The following is a 26,960-nucleotide window of genomic DNA, read 5'->3' on the forward strand; positions in this document are numbered from 1 at the left end:
ACATTCCTCTGAGAGGACAGGCACTAAACTAAGCAGGATACATTAAAGGAACAGAAATAAGAAGGAGGGAAAATGGAAAAAGGGGAATACTGAAGACTAAAAATGATTAAGATTAATAATAACTATGAACCTGAGCAGAGTTACGTGGAAGTTGTACTCTGAGATACAGCGACCATGTTCTGCAGATACATCCATACAGACACAGGGATTCAAAGAGGTATGAATGTGGCAATGTCAAAGGAATCAAGTGATTTTTGTGAGTGCTCAAACAGTATATACAAAAGGAAACACCTGCCAAAACAAAACAAAGAGTTCATTCTTCAGATGGGAGCCATCTTCAAACTTGATCCTGACGTACTTCAGTTCTTTTGTTGTTCATATTTTAGCCACCTCTTGCACACAAGGATTGCTATGGGTTGGCAGTATTACAAGGTTTCATGGAAAAGGTAGTTTGCAAGAGATGAAGTTATTCAGTACTGAAAGACTATTGAATTATTCTGCAGGGCATGGGTTATATTCTGCAATTCTCCCCAGGCAGCAAAGTGCTAAGGCTGTACAATTTTCAGTCACTTCTGACCCAGCAAAAAGCTGCGTGCTTTAGCCAAGAGGTCTTCAGGACCAAGGTAGAAACTGGAAAGACCCAGAAAATACTTACATCACACTTGAGGGAAAGAGAAGGTTGCAAGTCCAGACCCTCACTGCAAAGCAACTGGAACGAACAAACAAACAAACAAAAAAATTGAATATAAAACCAAAAAAAAGATAACTCAGTGAGAAAGCTTTCAGTAAGTCAATCCACTAATCCCCGAGGAAAAGACGACAGTATACAAATTCACAGCTGTTCTGCTTCTTGCCTTTCATTGTAACTTCCAGTATGCACACTGCATACAAATCTTAATGGATTTGCCTATGTAGTTCTTATTTTCAAACATATGAATAAAATTTAAAATTAACAAAAAATTTAGAGTGGGAAAGGAAATAAGCAATGCCTATGCTAATCTCATAGAGATGGCCTCCTGCTCATGAGTTAGCTCTCATTTGTACAACAAATGGCTCAGAAACAGACATCTCTGCAGAAATATTTGTTTCAAAGTATACTAAAGAAGCAATTCCAATTCTAAATTAATGTACATTTTGTGACCCATACATTAGTTTAATATAGATAATCTAAGGAGAAAAAAAATGTTAAGATATTTTAAAATAAATCAAACTGTATACGTATTTGTACAGTCACACTGTGAAACCAGTCTAGGTCAGTCACCATAATAAAATATTAGAACATACTAAGAGCTTTGAAGTCCAAGCATTCAAACAGTCAGAAGATGGACAGCCGCTATGTCACAAATAATATTTTAGCTTAATCCTATGTGTAGCTCTTCTTGCTCTTCCTCATTCTGTTTCATTTGCATTCAATGAGTACAGCCACATAAACATTACAGAATCAAGTCCAGACTTCTCAGTCTTTTTGTGATTAAGTGAACATTAGCAGATTTATGCCTTGCCATAATTCACAATTGTTATGCATAAGAACATTACAAACATAATCTGGCTTGTTATTAAATAGTTTAAAAGCATCAGCATGTCCTTTAGTTTCTCTTTCGACATTTAAGCAAAATTCCCTGAGTAAGAGTTGTCAGATTTGCAATAATCCACTAACTTCTTGTTGGCTTCTCTTTCCTACACACAGAATGAGCTAAATCATTGCTTAAAGCAGCTATCAGTTTAGATCCGAGACAAAATCTTTTGCACTGCAGTACTTTGCTGGATTTCGATCTACACAGAGGGAAAATAAAGCCACAAATAAAGATTATTAGTAATTAAATTTAAAAAATTGGGTTTATTAAAACTCCTATTATATTCCTTGCAAGCATGCCAAGAGAGAAGCTTAAAATTAGACAGGAGGAAATGTATCTAGACTGCTAAAGCTTAGGACTCTGGGACTCATTTCTGGCATATTGAAAGAGACATTACTTTACAATGTTTAGGTCTAATGCACAACTAACTTCATCCAAGCATCCAGTATGTAATCAAGAACCACATGTAAATATTTGTGGCCCATGACCTCTCCTTTCTCTATCTCTCCTTCTTCTCTATGAAAACATTCACTTGATTACAAAAAGTAAAAGATGAGAAGCTCTACAGATGTTAAACAGGGTTGTTATTAAAGCCACTTAAATAAAACAAAAGACCTATAATTTAAGAGGACAAGACCCTCTTAAGACCACAAGTGTTCTGCAAAAGACATTAACTGCAGTGATTTTAAGAACAAAGAGAGAAAAAGTTTGTCTTCAATTCAGTAGGTTCTTTAGTATCAATCTTTGTGTATACCTTTGTAAATGAGTAGCAAAGAAGAAGCATCTGAGTTCAAGTTTCCTCAGCAGATAGTCTAAAATCAAAAGCAGTTTATTTACAGGTTGGTCAATAACACAGTATTTATGGATGCAGCTATAGCAAAGATCTAGTTTTAAAAGATTTTCTTTTATTATCATTAGAAAACAAATACTAGTTATTATTCTATCCAGTCAGTAAGATTTCTTGATTAATTTAAGACATGTTACAAGTAAACTTCATCTGCTTTGGAAATGCCAGATTACAAAATTCTAAATGCTTTTTGTTGAACAGAAAGATGTTTGTCTCCTCTCTTATTCTGATCAAATTGAGAACACCTGTGTCCAAACTGCTAATGTACCTTCAATTACCAGCCCATGCATTTTCAAATGCTCCACTTGCAAATCCCAGGAATGCCAGCTTGTGCCACTAGCAGGTTTCAGTTTTGATTCAGCTCCCTGCTGTTCAGGCACAAATAACCATTTTTGCCACTGAGGAACTTCCCCTTCTCATTCATAATGTGAATTACAGGTTTTGCTTCAGATAAAGTAAAATAAGAGTGGAAAAAAAGTCCCATCTCTGATTAAGCATAATCATATGCTTTCTCCAGTATCAGAGTATTCCCTACTCCTATATTGGGGCACTCATACAACAAAGAATGAGGTGAAGGAGTCCGACCTGAAAAATCTTATCTCCCACAGAGCCTGCTTTACACATTTCTTCAGCATTTCCATTCCTAATAAAGCAAAACCTCACTTACTGATGTGTTTTTTTTGTAAACACTAACAGGATCATAGCTCAAGTAATGCCTTTAGTGTACAGGAAAAATTATATTGTCTTTTCTTTTCAGCTTCCTGGGATGTTCTTTAGCATCTACTCTCCAGCTGCAGTGTTCCCCCCCTCCCCACACACACGCTTCTTTCTCCTATTGTCTCCTTCCTAAATGCTCTAATTCTCCTCAACTGTTTCTTGCTAGGAACAATTCCAGTCATCTTCCAGCTAATATGAATCCCCTAGTAATGTGAACTTTACAATAAAGTTTTGTGAAGGAGAGGAGATTATCTAATGATGGGGCCATTTATTTCCATGGAATTCCTTCCAGCATCAAGATCTTTCTGTGATAACCTAAGCTGCCTGCTAGTTAAGACAGAGTGCCTGAAAAATGGATGGATTTAAAGTTACTTGAAATTGGATAGCTCATTTTCAATTACCCCAAAGTCTTTTTGCCAATATAATTGCAAAACTTTTATCAGGTAAAAAAATGATCCTGGAATTTTGTTTAGGGCTAAGACTACTGAAGTGTCAAAAGTGCAAGACAAGATTTCTGTTCTGCTGCTTGAATTGTTTCATAGAATATGACCTTCAGCATTCTTGTATTATATCTCTTTATTACTGTACCAATCACAACAAAATACTTATTCAAGCAATTACAGAGCAGGGAACAGCAACAGATCAAACATCCTAGACATTTCATACAAACATCCTAAAAACATTGTGGAACAGAAAAGGTATCTAGGAAGTACATAATCTCCACAGCAAGCATCCTCTGGTTAACATCCTCCCTTCCCATGCTCAGAAATACAGGGTTCAATACCAAGTAAACCGTAGTACCTTCACAATTCCACTTACTGCCGTTCTGAGACCCACGCAACAGAGCAAGAATTTAGCAGAAAATCCATGCAAGAAATAAAAAAAATCCTCACCATATGCAGAGCACATTGAGTACTAAAATACCACGAAAACATCCTAATCCTGTTTATATAGAAGTTACATCAATAAGCCCCAGCAGAGCTTCATTTAAAGCAGACACCAGTAGTGCTGTCAGGTACTGTCAAATACCTAAAAGAAAAGAAGTGAGGGAGAACTCTATATCCAGTTGTAACCGGATTCAGGGCAGTTTAGGATCACTGCTGCTTCCCAAACAAGTCACAAGCAAATACAGCTTTCAGAGATGAAAACTGAAGATAAAGACAGCAGCTGTAAACTACAGAGTACATTTACCTTTTTAAACACACTATACCTAACAAATTTCATTTAAGTGCCAAAATGAAATGCAATGGTATTCTGAAGGCATCCCGAGATGCTTTCTTAGCTAGTATAAAACAGCATGGCTTTCTCAAAAGAACTCTACCAATTACATCTGCTAAGAAACTGACTGCTAAAACTGCTGGGGGAGGAGGGGAGTTGCTTTCCTCTTGCGAGAGTTTTCTAGGCAATGCATTCAGAACATAGTAGTGTTCAAAAATATTTTTGTAGTCTTACTGAAGCAGCACTGCATCACAGAAACTGTCTCTTTTGATGCTTAATCATAAGAAAGGTTCCACAAATAGCAAATTTCATAACCTGATCACAAGAACTACAAAACTGTCTGACCCTTTTTTGCTTCTAAATACCAGGATTCTGATGTTTAAGAATGAAGCCTTCTGAAATCAGCAGCAACAACAAAAAAAGAAGAAAAGAATGGCTCCTGATTTATAGCAGAATCCATTGCAATAAAAGGATACCTAACAGACTCTGGCAAAACTAAGGGCGGGGGGAAAGAGAGAAAAGCGTATACAGTCTGTCAATGTGCACACAGATATTAAACAACATTTTCTAACTGTATGGATATAAGTGCAAGACAAAGGAAATAAATCTTACAGTAGCCCTTCCACAGCCACCAAAGTAATGATCAAGACCCTTAGCGGGCACAAACATATTTAGCTATAGGGTTTGACTATAGAGCTCCGAGTAATTTTTGTGGTTCAGCAAGGAAGTTTCCAAAATATGCTCGCTTCATTATTTGCTGCTGTTACCTAAACATAACCTTCTCTGAGATTTACAACAAAAGTAGCAATAATAACTGGTAGCCATTATTCATTTAAATAGTCACAGCAGGTCACTTAACTAAATGCAACTCATCATTGGACACAGTTTTGAGCATGCAGTAGGGGGTATCAATAGCAGCTAATGCATGAGTTTTCAAAATATCCAGGAGGGAATTATTTTCTTAATTGCTTTGAGATCTTCCTTCAGAATACCTTTTTTATTTATTTATTTTTTTAAGCTATGTGTATTGAGTAATTTAGCCACTGAATTATCAACTCACATCTACTGCTCGGTGACACTGGCTTGTGAGAACTGTTGCATATGTTGAAATAGGCACAGCATCCAAATATTAAGCTGGTAAAAGTCTTCACATATTCTCCAATATTTATTATACATATATATACACATACACACATATATATATTAAAACCTTCTATGTTTGTTTAAATAAATTTAAATATTCCAAACTTAATGTAGAGCTGTTTGAAAGTCACCTTCCTTATTCTGGATTCTTAGTACCTTATATATCATCCAAAGACAAAGGTTCGAATCCCATCTGGTGTAAACCAGAGTAGATTAACTCTTTTGAAGGAACCTGACACAAGAAACATTCACATAGCATACAGATTGAAGGTTGGGGCTATATACACTCAACTAGTAAAAATCACGTTACCCCAGCTGAGAGTTTGGTTCAAAGGCCAAGCTAACATTAGACACTTTTGCTGTAAAGCCAAAGGACAAATTGTAAAAACAGATTTTAGCAATGTTTCTGCACCAGTAAGATAAACATCATTAGAAGCTGTTAAAAGAGATCTTTATTAGAAAAATGTCATTTAGACTAAGTATTTACCAAAACCAAGTTTCCGTTAGTAAAAACTATTTTCTGACACATATTAAAGGAACGTTTTTATCTTAAGAAAAAACAGTATAGCTGCATCCTTATGAACAGTGTTTCAATGGGAAATGCTTGTTCTCTCAGTGAAGTGAATTATAAATAGGTTATATAACCTGTTCTTAGCTGCATACATACAAATCCAGTCGCAAGCCTACCACCACATCTCCTTTCTCTCAGTGCTGGGAAGACACTATTTTAGCAACTTTAGAATACACATGTGGGAGACAGAAAGAGTGACAGTTCTGCTCCATTTATCAGCTTATGTGGTTTTGAATGAAGCACAAAGACTACACATTTTGAGAAAACAAAGTGTGTCTTCTTTTGCATCAAGATATGCTTGTTACACCTGGTTATGTGATCAGCTGGATGTATTCTTCACTGTGGTGTATTTCAGCTGTGTGTCTGCAGGACTTGCTTTGCATCTGTCATGTCCTTGCTTCCTAAAGAAGCTTGTCTCCTTGGGATGAAGCATCAATGGTCCATGTATCTGGTCACTGAGTAGGCACTGTGACTCATATACTACTCTGACTTCAATCCCATATTGGTGGGTCAATCCAAATAAATTGTATTGTAAACCTATTCTGTAACCTTCCGTTGCAACACAGAAAGTCAATCTTTCATGAAACTATACACTAACCTTATTGATTGCTTTCTGAAAGTTTATGCTGACTGCAAAAATATTTTCTGTTTACACAAGTGCTAAAATACTAGCTTTTCTTCTTCCATATTTTCATTTTCCTAAAGCTATGTTGAAAAAAACATCCAGCTCATTCCAACTCTTATGGCCTGATCACGCTTTCCGTTCAAAGCTAAGTACAAAAATTTTTCCATAAAGGAGAGTATTTATCTCACGTAACTTAAATGAAGATCATTGCTCCCTGCTTCCCACTGAGGAAAAAGAAAAGGCAAAATGAGCAACTCAAAGGGCGACAAGAATCCTTTAAAGATGCAGCATACAGTTGGCCTGTGCCCACAAGGCAGAGGCACGTAACAATTCACATTCATGTGTATTGTTGTAATTAAAGTTATCAGTAGTCTTATTTAAAGAAGTAACCTTCAGTACTGATGACAGCTGAACACTTACCAGCTTCGGCCATAATGCTTTGGGATCACTGGAAGGATTGAACTAAATATCAGACCAGACAACTTAATAGAAGTTTTGTGAATTTTTTAATTTCTTTATTATTTTTAGTGAGGTGTCTTATTTTAATCTCAAGATAAGATGCTCATTCACTGTTTGAAATATTAGTCTGTCTAACAGCATTTGATTGGCTTGGCTATACATAGGATACAAGTCTGACCTTCCTGTGTTTGCATCAAGAAGCTAAAATTTGTTGTTTAATGTTCACAGTGGCAAACAAATTGTGCAAGCTTTTCTATTACACAGTACAAAGCAAAGACAGGCTTAACCTGGAATGTTGTTGCATGTTTCAGATATTCTGGCAAGGTGTTAAGAAAGAAACTAGACTTTCATGGACTGATATTACTCTTGACAAGCAGTTTTATCAAAGAAGTGAGGTATTCTTTGAATAGGTAGTACAGAAAAAAAAAGTATTATGTTAAAATACAACCACAGACCAATTATTTTAGGGTTATTTAGGCTGGGAAATTATAAAACTATTTCCATCTCCTAGATTCCTAGAAGAATCCAAAGGACATTCTGACTTCCACAAGCTTTGGATGCGTTTAAGTTTTAGAACCTTCACCGGAATGTCACAGTTCATCTTTCTACAGGTTTGAACCCAAATCTGTCCCTAAGCCTTAGCGACTGTAACCTCCCAAGCAAATTAGAACCTCAAGCATGGAGGAGTCTCTCAGCCACGGCTCCAAGTCTCACACACGGCAGAAAGTGGTTAGTAAACTAAGACAAGTACCATGCCACACTCACCATGCTGTTTTCACACACAGATAAGAAAAATTTAAGTACAAAAGGGAAATTGAGTTTGAAGGATATTCCCATGTTTCCAGTTAAATGGAGCTGTCACATCCTTGATTAAGCTACTAGTGATTTCTATCTGGAATTGTGCCTTTTGGATCCTACTAATTTTCCCAAGAGCATGAATTGCATAGAACATGTTTACTCTAGCTTTAAAATTCACCAGTTACCTTAAATAATTAAGGTTGCTTTCTAATTTTTTAAAATATGAACATTGTCCTCCATAATTCCCTGACACAACTTTCCAAGTCCTGGAAAGCGCTTTCTACACAGATACAAAAGTGTTTGCATGAGCAACTACTACACGCTAAAGACTATCGTTTCTTAACTGAAATAACAATGATAAAAGATATTATTACTTTTGCCTGGAGCCATACTAGAAATAATTTTCCCATAAAAATTTTCAAATGCTGAACTGTAGTTGAGAAAGCTCTAAAATGTTTCCTCTGCGAAGAAAAGGATCTCAGACAAACCTGAAAATAATTTGTGATGGACTTAGAATATGTAAAACTGAATTAATATTTTCAGACCTTATCCTGCAGTTATTTGTTCCCCTTAGAAGCAAATTAATCTGCAGATAAAATTGGGCTCCCTTTCTCTCCACTTAGCATGTGCTGTGCCATGGAAATGATTAGCCGTGCTTACAACAAAAGATGATTCTGTCGTCTTTTCTCACTGCAGTGCTATTTGGCTCAGCATATCACCACTTGAAACGTGTATCAATAAAATGGCCTTAGCAGAACAACTGCTTAGACCCCTTTGAGAAAGGCTAGTGGTTAGAAAATTCCTGCCTTTGCTCAAAGGATTTAAAGCACAAGAATAAGAAAAGAAGTCATGACGAACATCTGTATATTGTATAAAACAGATATTTCCATAAAAACTGAAATCCACAAGATGAGCTTTTAAAGTTGGGTTTTTTTCTTTTGATATTTCCTAGCACTATTTCCTAGCTATATTTCCAGTCACAGCTGAGAGTTTAACTCACAACAAAAGTTGAGTACGACCATGTTTTATCTGCCTCATACATTTTGCTTACTCCTGTTCCTGAGTGCTGGGGCAAAGATTTTTCATGTGTTAGGAAAACTAATCAGCAGTTTTGGACCAAAAAAAAGCAAATACATCAGAACCAGCTGCAGCCATACAGTGACAGCGTGATCCTGCTACAACTCACAAACTCAGAAGGATTAAATCAAATCAGACTCTTACTGGGAAACTACAAAGTTTGGATCCCATTTTGTGTTTCGGTGGAGTCTCAGTCTCCTTCCCCTTGAGACTAATGTCATCTAGGTCATTGGCTCATTAATGACTAGTATGCTGCCAATAAAGACACTTTCAGACTGAAAAATAATAATAATAATAATGAAAAAGAGAGTACGAGGGGGAAGAGATCTTGGCTATTTTCGTTAATTATCCTGTGGCTTTCTCTGAAGAGTGCTAATCTCAGGGCACTGACCAAACTTCAAGTGCAGCTGTGATTGCACTTGGATTTACTAACTTGATAAATTTGTCCTAATGGAATTTATCAAAAGGAACTGATTAAAAAAAAAACAAAAAACAAAAACAAGCTATAGTAATGGTCACTATGAATTGATATTAGTTCTTTGTTTACTGTCAACATTCAAGTAGTCATTAGACTTCTATTTTTTGTCATTTGTCATTAGAAAAATATGTGAATATTTGTTTTCCTTTTTATGTAATATGACTTCTATATACACATGGCTTCCTCTGGGGGTGCTGTTTAATCTTCAGCAGCAGCCAGAAGGTGGGCCAACACTGAAGTCTTTCCATTCAAAAGAACTCCACCTAAACCTCACCAAAAAAGTATATAGTTATATTTATTACTAAGATCTGGCTGATATACATTTGAAGCAACCAAAGAACAGTGGATTTTACCAAAACTGAAAATCACTGAGAGAAAGATTTTTCCAAAATTTGGGCTTGATACCAGCATGCACACTCCAGTACGCTGCTACTTCACCCTGCTATGAAATTGATCTATGGAAAAGACTGTATCAGATACACCATTACCTTCCCAGAGTATTTTCACAAATTACAAGTGCTATTTTGTAAACATCTTTTATTTACTGTACAGCTAAGTAAGTAGAAATATATACTTTTCAAAAAAATATGAGGAAAACCGTGAGGATTTAAAACATTTGTCTTGTGACATTCACTTGGATAAATATGTATTTGGCCAAGCCTGCACAGTGTCCTTTTAGACTCTTCTCCATTAAAGCAATTGTTCCTTTTGCTTTTTCTGATATTAGTTCCTACCCTACATTTATAGCAAATATTTTCACCACTGCTGATGGATTTGAATTTGTTTTGAGCAAATAAGCAGGGAACACATAATGATATCTAATTACATATTGAAGCCCTTCCTGCTTGTTAACTATAAACTCACACACCAATGTGACAGAGCTGTAGTTCCTAGAAAACCTGAAACATTTTAAATTTAAAGCACATTTTAAAACTTCATGCTCTACTGCTCCTAGGAAGCATGTTTCTTTTTCAAGAAAAATCACATTAGAAGCTGGTTAAAAATGACATGTTCAGAGAGAGTCAACAACATGCCTGGCCCAGCTGGCCAGCACTGTGAAGGAATACACTCTGATTTCAACACACAAGGCTGTTACACCCATGCCTCTGCTGTAGCATACACATATCCTTATACACTAATGACAGTAATACTAATATAATGGCTCAAAATCAGCTGTAAAGACTCTCGCAAATATTGTTTAGAGACTGCATAAAGTAAATATCAACTAGTTGTTCAGAGAATAAATGGAATTAGCACACACAAAAAGTTAACTCCCCAGAAGAAATATTCCATACATATATATGTGTGTACACACACACCCATGCATACTCTGCCTACAGCAATTTGTGAAAATCTTATTTGTTTTCAGCAATTTGATCATCTGTGATACTGGATGCTGTGGACTTTATTAGATTTTATAAATTCATTCATTTGCTAATTAGGATAACATATCTGCTAGCTCCAGATCCTTGGCTAGCAGCCTTGTTATTTAATGTAGGCTACAAGGCTGTGCCCTTAAACTGCAGTAGCTTAAATTAGCAGAGTGGAGCTAAAAGCCAGTCAAGAAATGATTGGGTGAAAGATGTGCTGGGGTTATTAAACTACACAGACTGCCTGAAAATTCACATCTGCTCTACAAAGGCCTTGGAAACTACAAGAAACTCCTTGATGTTTGGTATCATAGCCACATTAGTGCTTCGCTGAGCGGCTACAACAATCTACCACGGTATTATCACACATCGTCTCTTTCAGTGGTCGCTGCTGAGGACAAGCTCTGGATAATTTAAGCCTTTGGGATTGTCTTTCCAAACATATTTTGCAGCACAGCTTCACTTTGGGATTGCTTTGCTTGTGACCGCTAGGTTATGTCACTGCAACATGCCATACTCAGGACTACCGTAAAGGTAGCTCAAGTCTGAGCAGTATTTAAAAGCCAGCTGAAGCAGCTCCTGGAGTTGTTTCGTGCTGGCCACATCCCACAACCTGTGCGCTTTCAAAAACCTAAACACCCAGGACTAAAACACCCAAGTAACCCACCGAACTCTGCCTCCCTCCCTTGATTTAGGTCTCCACAGTTACAGCTACTGACTGCCTCCTACCATATTTTTAAAACAGAAGTGCTTTAGAAATATTCACCTCCCTAATGGAAGGCAGAAAATAACGCAGCTCCTTCTGTTGCCCGTTTGTAGGAACTTTCTTAAGCAGGCACTATTCTAGCCTCTCCAGCCCCAGCTCCCCCTCTACCCTCATTGGCACAAGTTTTCCACCACTGCTGACAAATCTAATACCACTAGGACTAAATTCTAACTTGAATCACATGGAAAGATGCGAGAAGCCCATAGTCACTCTTAGTGACAGATATTCTGTGTAATATATAGTACATGAAACCCCTATTCCAACTCTGTCCTGCCAGCCTGACAGTAGGATCAGGTAACCGGCACCAGAACAACTGGCTCGGGATAGCAGGAGACACAGTAATTTACTCCTGGCAAAACACCTTGGTTCTCCCGCTCCAAAGCGTCCATCCAGCCTACACGTAACCTGTGTTAGGAAGAGGCATGCTGGGTGCTTCCCATCTAAAGCAGAATGAAATGGTAACAAAGGCAAGGAGGCTTTATTCTGCTTGGGAAATGCTGTAAAAGCATCTTTTTCTGTAAGATATCTTCAAGAGAGAGGCAGTAGGCCATTCAACTAGGACTGCTTTACACAACTGTTTGCTTTCAAGGCCTTTATTTATTGTGTGTCAGAGTAGTTGGTAAAAGCACTTTCTCTTTTTTTGTTGCTGTTATTCCTTTAGGTGTTAGGCAGCACTGAATCTTTTTCTTGTCTATTATTCAGACCTTGGAAGTTTAGGTGTGAGCACCACATAAACACAAAGTAATTATTTTACTACAAGCAAGTCCCAGGGTATACATTGCGAGCAGAAATCAACACATTTTTCCCTGTAGCAAGTTGTAGTGCTCCATGCTGCAGCTTACTTGCAGACAGGACCAACAGGATTTTATAGAGAGTGATGGAGCCAAAGAGAAACCTGGGTAGAAACAGCAACACCTCTCCAAATGTGACCTACGGCTATCAGGAACAGGACCAGTAATAGTTTTAGGTGGATGCACTAACAAAATACACTAGCAATGGCTTGAGTAGAAGTACTTGAACTGCAACAATCCAGCTTACTTAACATAACTGGAATTATTTAAGTATGCTTGTAACAACATTTTAAAAAGTATGTTTCAGTTCAAAACTAAAATGATTTGTATTTCTGTAAGTTTGGTATGGTGTTTTATGCACTTTTTTTGTGTTAAGCATTATATTGTTGGAAGAACTTCTGAACTCTGGACAGTAACAAAAAACAAATAACTTGTGAAAATGTTGGATACAGCCCTTTATTCTCCACTTCAATATATGTATGCGTGTACATATATGCATATATACACACATGTGTGTGTTTATTTAAAAAAAGTTTTCAGTCCTGAACCATCTATCCTCCTGTACTTCCTGTAAAGTCAGGAAAGTCTGTAGTACATTGTGATGATACATACAAAAATAAATAAATAAGAGCAGGCACACATGAGAAGAAAAAGTAAGCACAAAATACAGCCAGTAGGTCACCAAAGCTTCAGAAGACTCACCATAGCTAGTATCAATACAGGCAGTTCAGTGCGTGAATTAAAAATAGTGAAACAGAAGCAAGCACCTTGTGCTCAGTGGAATTACACCAGGGTATTACAAGCTGGCCCAGATTTTTATCCTTGCTAGCTCCCCTCACCTGACAGCTAGCTGTAGGAAAGATCTTTCCCAGAGCAGCCTCCCACTCAAGAACAGCACCCCCGCACTCCCGCGGGTTGCTTCCTGCAGAGCGGCAGCAGCAATGACGCCGGCTGACTTTCTGCCCCCGTTGCCTCCACATTACCTATGTTTCCTGGTCCCTCACTGCCCAGCATAAAACCCAGCTGGATGAAGAAGGCTTTGGCCACCCTCCAGCACACATCTGTTGTACAAGCCCTGCAGCTCCTGCCCAAATACTGAAGATGCTCTGATCTGAATAACTAGTTACCTGTTACTTTATCACAGTTCAACCTTCATCGATGTTTTTGTGATCTTGCAGATGTTTTTGACACTGAGGACAGCTGCTAAGGGCAAGCACAGACCATTTGTCAGCAGTGCTTCACCACATCACACTGCTAAGGCACTACTGCTCCCACTACCCCTTCCCTCCACCCTTAAACTACAGCTTAATTGCACCCACTTAAACTGGGAGCATGCCCACCCAAGCAGGAGAGCCAGGTGAAGCTTATCCCTGCTCACAGGTGTTCAGCACCATCCTTATCTACACCCAGTTACAGGCCAGGTTTGACTTCCTTACACAGCTGAAGGCAGATGCTGTCCAACCCTTTCCATGCTAAAGCTTTCTGCAGAGCCCAATTGGTACTTGTATCTCCGCTTGCAGGTGCGCACAGGGCTTTTGTTTGTTTCTTAAAAAAAAAAAAAAAAAAAAAAAAAAAACCACCTGAAAGCAAGCACTGCCCTGACTTATTCCCAAGTTTACAGTCGCAGTTCTGAGAAAGCAACGATAACCGGGTACTTCTACTAAAATCCCCCGGCCCGAGCGCGGGGTCGCGGCGCCCTCCCGCTGCCCGTGGCTCACGGCGCGCCGGGGCCGCCCTGCCCCGCAGCAGCAGCAGCAGCAGCAGCAGCTCCCGGCCGGCTGCCCCTTGCCGGGGCCCGGGGGGCTGCGGGGCAGGCCGGCGCCCCAGCCCCGCCGCAGCCGGGTGCTTAGCCCCTACTCAACTCCAAACGCTTGTGGAGCCGCACCAGCCTCTTCGGACCTGCTGCAGGGAAATAAGCTAATGGCACACTTCAGCACCCGAACGCTGCCGCCACCGCTGCTGCTGGGGTCAAACCTCATGTATCCTATATACCGCCAAACTATTTATATCCTCATAAAAATAAGGGTTTCTGAGCTCTGTGCCTGAGAAGCACAGTTTGCCCCACTGTTACTCTACATGTAGTAAAGTCCTGCTTTTGGTAACAGTAGTAAACCCTTTATTTTTTATCTAAAAATTAAGAAACAATGGGATGTACAGTAATGTCTGCTCAATAGAAAGGCATAGCGCAACTCAGATTAAGGAGACTGCTAAACTGTATTTCCAAAAAACTTTATTTAACACGCTGAGGTGAGAGCCTGAAGACCCTGCGTAACCCAGGCAGGACTGCAAGAAAAGGGAAAGGATGTTCCACCTTACTATGTAATTAGGGCAGACAATTTTATCTCCACCTAGAAGAAACAGAGAAAGGTCTGATAAATTTAATGGAGATTCACTATACATCCCAGATGAAGGCCTAAGTGTCAGGTCAAAACCTTTCTTTCTCAGCACCAGCCTCACCACTGCTGCCACATCAGCTGAGGTCTCCTGGGGTGCTTATGTTTGTCCAAGAAAAAAGAAGGGGAAAAAAATCATCAGGAACAAACATTTCTGCAGAACATGAAGAGGCATTACAGTAAACCAATTTCAACATTTTAGTTCATCTTATGGAGCAAACATGTTTTGAAGTAAATACACTCTCTATTGAAATCAATAGCAAAAATGCCTTCAGCCTCAGCATTCCCTGGGTTTGCTCCCACAGAACTTCAGTTAGACATTTATTTGCTGATAAAAATGCAGCTGACTTAGTATTCAGTGTAATCAGATACACATGATGGTATCATAACTTAAATGAATGGTGCTGCTTTTTCCAACCATACTTACAATGATATCACTCTGACTTGAAACACCACGTCTGCAGAGCTTCTGTAACATGATTTTTGGTCCAGAGCTGCTGCTGCAGCTGCAGTAGTAAGCCATACAGAAGCAATGTGCTATAAGGTCAGTTCTTTCTTAGAAGTCTAAAGCTAATGTGCACAGAAGTATTTAAGGACCTAAAGTGAGATGCAGGGGGAATTGATCAGTATTCACAAGGGTCAAAATAAGCCAGGTGAAGGTGATTTCCCTAACTTGAAAGTAAGTGGAGAAAATGTTAATGGAGCAGGAGAAGCTCCTCAAAAGCACCTGGCATAAGGCATTACTATAAAATCACACAAAGTCTCAGCTGGTCTAGCAGAATAGACACTATAAAACTTTGCCATCTTTGGGAATTTGGAGGCAGTCTTGCTTGAAAGAGGCACTTCTAGCTGTACACTCATTGCTGAAGGTTGAGGAATAATGCGATGACATCCATGGATGTTAGGCTCCACTCCTGGCTCGCCTGTGGCCCGGCCTCCCGTCACGGCCACATCCAGGGACTCTGTCCAAGGAGCACCTGCTGCTTCTGCTGCTGGAGACAGAGCACTGGCCTCGGTGGGCCACATGTTGGCGCCTTTTGGCATTTCTTATGCTTGACAGAGTGAGATGGAGAATAAACATCATCCCAAACAACACCTTAATAACATAACACCAGATTTTTGTGGGTGGGGATTTTGATAGTCATTCAGGAAGAAGCAATTCACAGAAACTGTTTATATTTAAAAAACACCACAATCGCCAAAAATAATCATTAATTATTGTGAAAATTCCAGGATAGATAACTAAGTACAAGAATAAATATATAGACAGTTAATTTCCATGGTATTAACATAAGCAGGGATTTGAGAATGTATGATCTTATCTTATTGACCTGTACATTGAAATTTAGAGTAACATCTGCAGTATGCATGCTCCTCATGATATTGCACTTCGTATTTGCTCCTCACAATAACTATTTATATTCATTCTCCTTTTATTTTCCTGTCCTCCTTTCCTTGAAATAATTAAAATGCTAAAATCACAAAAGAAATGGAGAGTTTAGAATTACTCTTTCATTCATACCCTGTGCAGTAATTTCACAGTGAGCCTGATACAAACATTCATATACCTTGCAGCATGACACAGCAAAGAGAAGGATTTTATATCCAGCCAAGGCTTATGAATTTGTCATTCAAGAAAAGGTTCGCTTACACTCAGTTACCTTGAACTGCTGCATTCTTTTTGATTTTAAGAACATGCTGTGGTTTTCATAAGCAAGCAGAGATTCTTATTACTCACACAGCCAAGCAGCCAATCCAGCTCTTACTGAGGTCCAGTGTTGGTTTCTATAGGAATTATTTCTCTATTACTCCATTAAGAATGAATTAAACAGACAATCAACATTGTCTTTTATTATGGGTGATGGGCTTTTAAGATGGCAGAGAAAAAAAAACGCCCAAATTGTGGAAAAGGGAGTAAGTTCTTCAACAGTTGCTATCCATTTTTCTGTTAAACACAGGGGGATGGATTGTTCTGTCTGTCTACTTTGCACCACTCGAATGACACAAAATAAATGAATTCCAACCACAGAGCATTTCTCTTACTCTGGGGATTGTGCCAGATGCTGGAGACATCTTCTCTACAGATTTCCTTAATGAGGAATTTGTCAGAGGAAGAGGCCAGGCATGCTTTAAGTTATGGAATATATGCTTTTTCCTATTAGTGTGTATTGGTATTCTTTTTATGAGCTCCTATGGCAAATGGCTTAACCACAGGGAAGGGCTTGTTCTTATTAGATATCAGATATGGCTATACAGAAGATACATAAGATACTTATCTTTTCATCTTTAAACATCCTGTTTTATTGTATTTAGATTCATAAATAAAATATATTTTAAAATAGGCAGTATTTTTACCTTTAAGCCTAGTGTATCATTTTTATAAGTCAGAGAGCAATTGACTGAGGTATTCATTTAAAGCAATCAAGAAATCATCTACACACTCAGAGTGATAAGAAGATGAGTGTCTTGCTGTTTCGCATTCTACCAAAACTGAGTTTTTAAACCATTGACCAAGTCAGTGTTGGAAATCCTCTGCTTTCATCACAGGATTTGTCTGTCCTCTCTGAAGCTGGTGCTACCATTAAAATTAAATCACAGAATCATTAGAAGATTTTCCAAGATCACCTGATTAAATGACACAATATGGATTTTAAAAAAAACAGGTTTTTTTTCACAGTAGTTACTAACAGCCATGGTGACATAGATGGCCACAGAGTTCTTTGCTTAGAGATAAATAAGAATAGTCGTTACTAAATGCAAAGAATAATTCTTATTGCTTTTGGTATCAGCTGAGTCCTGTCACTGGCCAGAGTGAAAAAAACAACCATCAAAGCTCTGTAAAGTAAATCCCTACTCCTATAAAAAGAACAGTACAAAAGCCAAATTCTCTGCTGCTGTCATAATGCTACTGACTTTGCACTAAGGTTTACAGTCTAAAGAAAGAAGAGAATTGGCCAATTTACCATTGGCTTCAGGAAAAGCGGTATTTTAACCAACTTAGAACATGCAATAAAAATTAACTCCTAATAACATGGGATTTCTTAAGGCTAGCTAGCTAGCTAGCAATGCACGATGTGCCAATATGAAGGTCTATAAACAAACTACAATGTATATGAGCGGACTCTGGAAATACACCATGCTCTTAATCTAAGGCTCCCTAGAACATGCTCAAGTCTCCAAATCCCCCAATGCCAGCACTTTCTCCTTAGAGTTACAAAGCAGTAACAGATCTTGGACAGATCTTCAAAGTAATTGCAGCATTCCCTCTATGTTTACACTTTTCCTGTTCAAAGGCCCGTATGTCCTCAAAACTATGTTTCTAGCAAAAATATTCAGAACACCCTCTTTGAGAGAATATTGGTAGTTTACAAATGCAATTGCAATATTACACATGAAAAACTCAGAATGAAAAGCTGTTAGAGATTTGGTTTAATGACTCTGCTTTTGAAAATGTGGTTCCAAATATTTCTGTAACATAGTATTGTGTCAGGCATACAGAAATAGTAATGCTGTGAAAAGAATTTAAAGTAGAATAGAGCTAAAATTAAGGTGCTATTTATGGAAACAAAAGTCATTCATTTACAAGAAAGCTGAGTTATTCTTCAAGCTGAAATTTTCCTTTCTTTATATGGAAAGGATAGACATCCTAAGGACACTTTAGTGAGTGCGTGTTGATAATTACTGGCCATAAAGGACTGAAAGATAAATAAACACAGAATTGGAAAAGTATAAATGTTTTTAATGTGCCCTAGTACTCAGCTATTGCCTGATGACAGAGGAGGTCAGAAAATGTGACAATGTATCATTCCCCTAAAAATACATTTAGGAATGTATCATTCCTAAAAATTTCCAAGAGGTTCCTATAAGTCACAATGGGACAACAACACGACCTCTATCTCAGCATGGGATAATCAGAATAAAAATCAACCAATGTCACACAAGAAAGGAGACCTTTATTTTCTTAACTCTGCTTGGATTGTTTTTAATATAGAGAAACTAGTGCAAAAAGTATTATGGTTGTATCACATAGAGGTTCACCAAATTTTCAGTCTGAACAATAGGCTTAATACATTTTGTCATGTAGACTTATGGGAGTGAAGTACCTCCAATATGCCATCAGTTTCTGAAGCAGGAGCTATTACAGAAAAAAGAAAAAGAAATAGCATGCTTTGACAATCTATCCTCATATATGAATTCTCTCAAAAGGAACGGATACCCTGGAAAGGGTTCAAAAAAGAACTACAGAAATGACTACCTGTCAGGACTTTATCCCTTGAAGGTAAGACTGAAGAAACATTTATGTTAGAAGAGAGACAATCAAGAGATGTTCACAGTAACCCATTTGGAGACTTCTGAAAATATCTCTTTAAATTAACAAAAAAAGATATACTATGATCCAACATTTGATGTTAATACTAGACTAGTTAAGATAAAAAAAATCAAGTGGCTTTTTTTTAGTAAGGGATATTAAGTTTTGAAACAATTTGCCTACGGAAGCCTAGTTTTCTTTCATTGCATTTTAAAATCAAGTTTTTAATTTAGGACAGGAAGTATTCTGTTTTACCAAATATATAGAAAAATAGCAAGGTAAAAGAAAAGCAGAATTTCTCTCTGGTAAATGTCATCTTAACACTAGAGGTATTACTTTTTTCTTAGAATTGGTATGTTTTCTCTTATGTGACTAGAAGCAAAAATATATCTCAGTTTTATTTATGCAATGATTTTGACTAAAATTTAGATATGCTTCGTATCATAATTATGAGCCAAATCCAAATGCGAGTCACTCTGTTGCCTCAAAAGAAATCCTATGAGCGGGAGAAGCAGGATTTTCTCTAGTAGTGATAGGTGGAGATAGGACAAAAAGGGGTTCTTAATGTATTTTTCCTTGGATCCAGATAAATAAATATAGATTTGTCCCAGAATATAAAGTTGCTCTGTGGGAGCTGACTATTAGTCATGCTGCTGGAAAGAAATCTGTTATGATGCTTTAAAAACTGTTGGTCAGGAGACTGCTAAACTGCAAATTATTCTTGGCACCACAGTACACTGTTCTTATTTGCTAGAAACTGAAAACAGTGATTTATTTGTCCCATCAACTTTCCACATGCTGCAGTTCTCATGACAGATAAATGATGTTGAATTATAGTATCAGTGCCATTTAGAAGTTTTTAACAATGGGACAGGCCAAGGTTTTTTTTAATTTATTGAGGCATTCCACGGCTGACAAAAATTTAATTTTCTGATGAACTTTTCGGAAATGTGCCAGAAGAAAATAGCAAAAACTGACCTGCAACATGAAAATATGAAATAAAAATGAGAACTGAAAACCAAGAATCAAAGTATAGATACTGGTTGTTTAATCTATTTAATGATATTGTTAGTCTCCTCAAATTTAGGATCAACAGCTATGAATGTCATGACCATTCTGTCTCTGATCAGTAACAGAGTCCTGCTTGTGTAATCTGCAGCTTTTCCTATTACTATATTTGATTAAAACCAAACCCACCACATTAAACAATGCTGAATTGTAATGAATGCCTGGAATACAAACCCATGCTTCAGTTCCCTTATCTATCTTCAGTCCAGTCAAAGCAGAAAGTTGATTTTGAGACACTGAGCAGTCAGTCTCAGTTTGAAATTTGCTGCGCAGATACAAGAAACTACAAAATGATTTGTTCAAAGAAACTGTCTTTTTTTCTTTCCATCAAGTTTTCAAAGTTTTATATTTTTATATTTTTTTCTGTCCAGAATTAGAAGAAAAAGTTGAAAATCTCCAAAAAAAGTTAATCAAAATCAAGAGATTTGGGGTTAATCAAATGCCTGAGAGATGCATCCTTTCAACTACACATTATCGACTGCACATTATCTTTTGATTTCAGTGTATGTTTTAAGCTGACTACATAGGTTGATGCCTCCTTCGGATGTTACCAATTAGAAAGAGTTATATTATTCTATCAGATACGCTTGTACAACTCCTATTGTTTACAAAGAGAATGTATATATAACCCTTATCTGGTGGAACACCTCGTAATAATTCTTTACTATTTGTTTTTATGGTAAAATAAATTATAATTATCTGCAGAGTGTCCCAATTATCTTATGACACCTTCATCTACCTGAAACAAACAAACAAACAAACAATAATAGAAGATAATTCCCCTACTTGGTGTGTACTCTAATATATGCATTTAGATTACAGGATTATGTGAATTACTGCAGTGGGCCTATTTTCCTATTGTCAGTTTGTCTTGCTACATGTGGTCCTGCTTTAAGGACTAAAACCCAGCATAAATTTAGCTTTTTATCTAAAAGAGTTCACAACACCGCAAAAGCTGTTATGTGCTTAACAGTACTAATTAGGCTTTTTGATTTCACACAGTCACTCCACCTGTGACAGTTAAGGTACGTTTAGTGGCAAGACTTTCCAACGCATAGGTAGAATGTGCTTTAATTGCTCCCAGTGTCATCTGCATTTACTGGCTTTAGCGTGAACACCACAGAACCAGAAAAGTTTCCAGAGTATTGCATTGATCTGCAATGCACTTCCATAGGGCATTTTCCTTGATAACCATGATTTTCAGAAATTTAGGGCAGGGTCTGTACCTGCATATAGATATGCATGCCATGTGAAACATTCACAGTTGCTGTTTGGCATATTGGTACTACCACAAAACAAACAATAAATAATATATATTTTTTCAGTTTATAATCCTCACAGCTATACAAAGCTTGAAGAAGTGCAAAATACATGAGTGCCCTGGCTGAACCCAAGACTTATCCCAGACTCAGAAATCATTATCCACGTAGGATAGCTTTTGTCTGATGGCTTCTTAAAGGTATTATTTTGTTCACTAAGTAACTTTTATGTTCAGCCAACCTCTGTCTTCTTTATAGAAAGTAAAATGCTTGATAGTATCGCTGCAAAAGTTCTGCTCCTTGTTATTTTGACAAAGGCTGATGGAGCTTCCTGGAACAGAGACACAAGAGGCTTCAGCAAAGCTTCAGAGAGCAATCTTTAGCTGCTCCTGGATGTTTAAGCTTGTAGACAAATTCTCACCAACCACTCCAGTCACAGAGTGTTCAGGCTGCAATACATACTGCAGAGATGTCATCAGTCTAAACGGTGCCTGCAGTTTCACAGACTTTTTCAGCGTATCTTACAACACCTCGAGCAAAGAGTGTTCCTGAAAGTGGGCGCAAAAACATGCCAAGAGCCATAAATTTCCACAGAAGGAGAAACTAGGGGAGTGATGGATAAGCTGGAGAGCAGAGCTGCTACCCAGAGGATCCTGGCCAGGCTGGAGAAACAGGCTGATCATACAGAAAGCAGCTTGGAAGATAAGGCCCTGGCAGTCCTGGCAGGCAAGAAGTGGAACGTGAGTCAGCAGCATGCCCATACAGCAAAGGAGACCAACCATGTGGTGTTAGCCAGGCAGCAGCCAGCAGGTCGACAGGCATGATCCTTCCCTCTGTTTGGCACTTCAGAGACCACATTGAAGTGCTGTGTCCAGTTTTGGGCTCTCCTGTATGAGAAACACATTGGCATACTGGAGCAAGTCCAGCCAAGGGTCACCAAGAAGGTCGGGGGCTGGAGCTCACAGTGTCTGGGGAGAGCTGGGAGAGCTGGGCTTGCTTCTAATGGAAGGGTATAGAGAAGATGGAGCCAAACTTGTCTCAAATGTAGATAGTGGGAGGATGAGAGACAACAAGCATAAGTTGGAACCTGGGAAATTCTGATTATACATAAGGACAAAAAATTTTCATCTTGAGGGTGGTCAAAAGGTGACTGTGACTGTTTATTTTAAACCAAAGATGAGTCCTTCTTTATGGAGTAAACTGCAAAATGCATTGAGATTTTCCTCTAAATTCCTGAATTGTAAAGTTCATCTCCGCCTGAGATAAACAAAACAAGAGAACATGAAAAAGCTGGGATATTGTTGACCTTTCTTATTTAAAAATCAGGCAAACATCTGTGGGACCAAACTGCATGAAATTCTCATTATTTGATCAAATTTCAAACCATTAAAGCATTCATAGCAAGTCAGAGGTAAGAGGAACACACCTGTGGGGATTTCTCATTTTCTTTTGGAAAGTTTGAAAATCACTGAAAGGCAAATAAGGAATATAATCCATCAGTCCTTATTACTCAAACCATATGTCCTCTGGAATGACCGAGGGTGCATTCACATTAGCATTTGCACTCAGCTCTGAAGCAAATCTCCTGTTCCAACATACTGCAAGTGCATCTGCTCTAGGGGGTCTTGGAGCTCATAAAGGTGAGGCCGAAGGGGACAAGGTGTTATTAATGCACGCCAGCTGCTATTGGGTATGCCGTGTGCAGAACTGAGCTACAGCAGTTTGGAGAGAAGTCCCAAAATACATGTTGAGTTGATTTTGAGTCACCAGTGCCAGCTGTTTTGCTCTGCAGATCTCTTCGTATTCTGCTTTTCTGCCTTCTGATGCAGACCTGGCCAGAATGACCAGTACTATCCCATTTAATTCAAAGAAATTTTGGCCAAGTGTGGAGATTTGATCATATTTCATGTAAAGTCAGCAGGAGTTTTTGCTTGACTTTAGGGTTAGGGAAATCGAGCTTTGAGTAATGACTCCAAGACGTGCTTATAAGTACAGTATCTTGGGCTAATTACTGATGAACTTGAAGCACTGATGCATTTAAATCTGACCCCATTTTAGCTTCAATAAAAATGATGTAGAGCGAACCTGGAAACAATTAAATGTGACTTCTGTGAGGATAAATTAATATGTTAAAAATTAATATCTTCCTCAGGCTACAGTACGTATTTAGCTCACTGCAATTCAATTTCCTAAGCCTTCTTAGCTCCAGCCTAAAAAACTTGTTAAAAGAATTATTAAAAGTGAAGAAAAAAAGAGCAGGAATTTTATTCACTTGCACTTCTCCCTGAACTCACTGAAGGCATTGATGGAAGATCAATAGGGGTGTTTCTAGAGAGAATTTTATTAAGATTTTTTTCTATAGTTGTTTTGGAAGGATGCCAGGTCAATATTCACACTCCACATGTGTCTGGAACTTAATTCAATAATCTCAAGCGTTAATGAATGTGCCAAGCTCACCACAGTCCTTTTCTGACCATCACCTATGTCTTAAAGCTAAGAGAATATTTACTGGCTCCCTGGTCTAAGGAATTTATCATTTGGGTCCCCAGTTCAACAGTACTTTTAAATTTCAGCTTTGTACTGGAGGAGGCACCCAGTGCTTAACACAAGGAAGGCACTTAAATGCTGTGTTCACTCAGGATCTAAACAGGACTTTGGTGATGAGAAATGCCTTAAAATTATCAGAAAAAAAGACTTTTTGTAAAAGGACAAAGGAAAAGAAACAGATTCTGTGGCACCACAGTTTTTTTAGTTTGTCTCCCAGAAATACCCAGGAATTGAAAAAATGCTTCACTTAATTGATTTTTAAACATTCTGACATCAAAAGGAACAAAAATTTTACTTCAAAACAAGACTTTTTTTTGACAAAATAAGACAGCAAACCAAAAAAAACCACATTCACAAAGTTCTATTAGAGGTTCATTTTCTTATGCCATCTGGTGGATTCTCATTAATACTGCATAGACAGCTCAAATTGCCCTTAATTTAAAATGACATGAATTTCTATCCACCAACGTGGACAATTTTAAAACTTATTTCTTATGAAAAGAGAAGTCATTCATCTCCAGAAGTATGATATTGGCATAATATTCTTAAAGATATTTTGAACCTAGCGAATAAATTGAAATTGCTGATACACTACTAACATGTTTTCCTTTATTCTCTACCTTTTTGAGGAATAAACTGTCAAAACATGTTACTTACCGTGTCCAATTCTGTTATTCACTTCAAGAAATAGTTGCAGTGTGAATAAGATAATAACAAAAAAGTCAGTCTGATAAAAGAAAAAAGTCTTTCTCTCAGCTATAGTCGTAGACTAATTTGAGTCCTAGGCTTGCTATATATGCTGCATTTAAAAGAAGAAAATATTATATGCTTTTTGAAAAAAATGGAACATTATGCAGTTGAAAGTTATAATTTAAATAAAGTGCTCTGGTGACACAAAGCATAAAAATTAAGGTTTTCTTAGCACGAACTTACCATTTGTATTCCATTAATGAATGTATGTTTGTATGAATGTAAACCTGGCACTCAGGATTGGCTCTGTTGGATAAGTTAGAAAATTAAGGAGAACAATGTTATTGTTCTTTTGATATTTAAATGACTTTGATATTTAAAAATAAACAAACTCCATATTTGTTGTAAAGAGTTATGCTAGACTGCTGCTCACAGTACATTCAGTCTGTGAGATAGGTAAGGGAAACAATTTTAACCGTAGACAGAAAACAGTTTTGAAAACAGTGACCAGAGAGAACCTCACTCACTGATGAGGGCTCTGAGCAGACACAGCAGTTCCCAGAAATTTTATCATGCCGTAAGCTCAGGGCCTGTCATACCTGTGACATTACCTGTGGTAGCTGCAGCTGACAAAATGAACCAGCATGTGCAGCTGAGTTTCTCTCACGTGCAATGGAACTAATTGAAAACATGCAGAAGTAAAATTGCAATAGCGCTACATAGCTACATCATAGCTTATATGTGAGCTTACCAGAGAAACAATAAGTGTCAGCATAGACAGGATGTTCCTGTCCCTCTAAAAGTGTATGTATCATCAGGGAACCCTTAACATCTTCTGATCATTACCAGCACTGTGCACAAAGCACATACCTGACCACTGTGACTTAAAGAACTATAAACTGATAACGTGAAGAAATAGATGAATTTGTTACACAGGCAAGAAAAAACTACATCTGTTTTCCACTTAGATTTTAAGTCTCACCTTTGCACACTGAAACACAAGCAAGCATATGAATGAACAAGAATCTAGTTTTCATATATATTCTTAAACTTATAACCTGTGACACCTTTATTTGCAGGCAGTACAGCCTCAAGTCGTCGTCCCATTGATTCAGTGGGCACATGACCCTGCTGAAATTGCCACACTCTAAGTACTGATTATTGTCAATGATCACTGCAAGTAAATGGCACAGATACTCAACTATTATAATTAGAGTAGCTTTAAATGGAAACACCATGTATTTAGACTGGATGCTATGAACACATACTCATACATTTAAAGTACGCATATGAATGCAATAGGACCTACATTTTAAGTACTAGTCCAATTAAAATTAATCACTAGTTGCATGATTGGGATCTTGATTTTGGCGGTCTTCAATACAGTAATTTCAAAATCAGAAAAAGCAGTAGACTGAGGTATTGCAGTATATAGCATCCTAAAAATGATGCAATTAAGCATATGTTTTCTTGCTAAGTGGAAGGAAGGGGACATGTTTACATTGTTAACTGCTTCCTGTTTATGATTACATCATATCAAAGAAAAGCAAACTGAAAACATTCAGTACATTAGACCATGGAACAGACAGTAAAAAGGGGGATAATACAATTAATAAAGGGTAAAATCCACTGCCACCACCTGATTAAAAAAAAAAAAAAACAGGTCACTAAATGGCTGTATAAATTTTCTAATCTTATGGGTGATGGGCAGCCTGATACACTCTTCTCCAAAGTGTCCATCACTGTATCGGTTAAGAACAGAGAAAGCAGGAATTAAAAAAAAAAAAAACACAAAAAAGCACATATTCATTAAACTCATATCAGCCATTAGCCAGAAGTGGTGGTGGTTGGGTATCTGTCCACAAGGACCATCTTTGTACTTTCTGTCAATTAGAGAGCTGGATTTCTAAAGAAAAGTTTTTCATGGAATTCCAAATTCTGATGCAACCAGCGTATTTTACTTGAGGTAACATAAATGAGCTAGCTTCCTCCATTAAAAAAAACATATCTCATTCCCTAATTTTAAATATGTAACACCTCTTTTAATTCTTCAAATATTTCCCAGGAAGCAAAATTAATTAGCTTATTTGCTGGAGCGTCTTTCTTCTTCTCCCAGAAGCATGAAATTATGTGCATCTCAGCATCAATGAGTTGAAATGCTTTTTTCTTGCTTTTCAGGTACAAAGACAGTATTCATGTGCAAAGGAAGAAAACATTCACCCATTTGCCTATGAAAGTAGATTTACAGTCTGGGATGCAT

The sequence above is a fragment of the Apteryx mantelli genome, chromosome 4, assembly GCF_036417845.1.
Source record: "Apteryx mantelli isolate bAptMan1 chromosome 4, bAptMan1.hap1, whole genome shotgun sequence".
NCBI lineage: Eukaryota > Metazoa > Chordata > Aves > Apterygiformes > Apterygidae > Apteryx > Apteryx mantelli.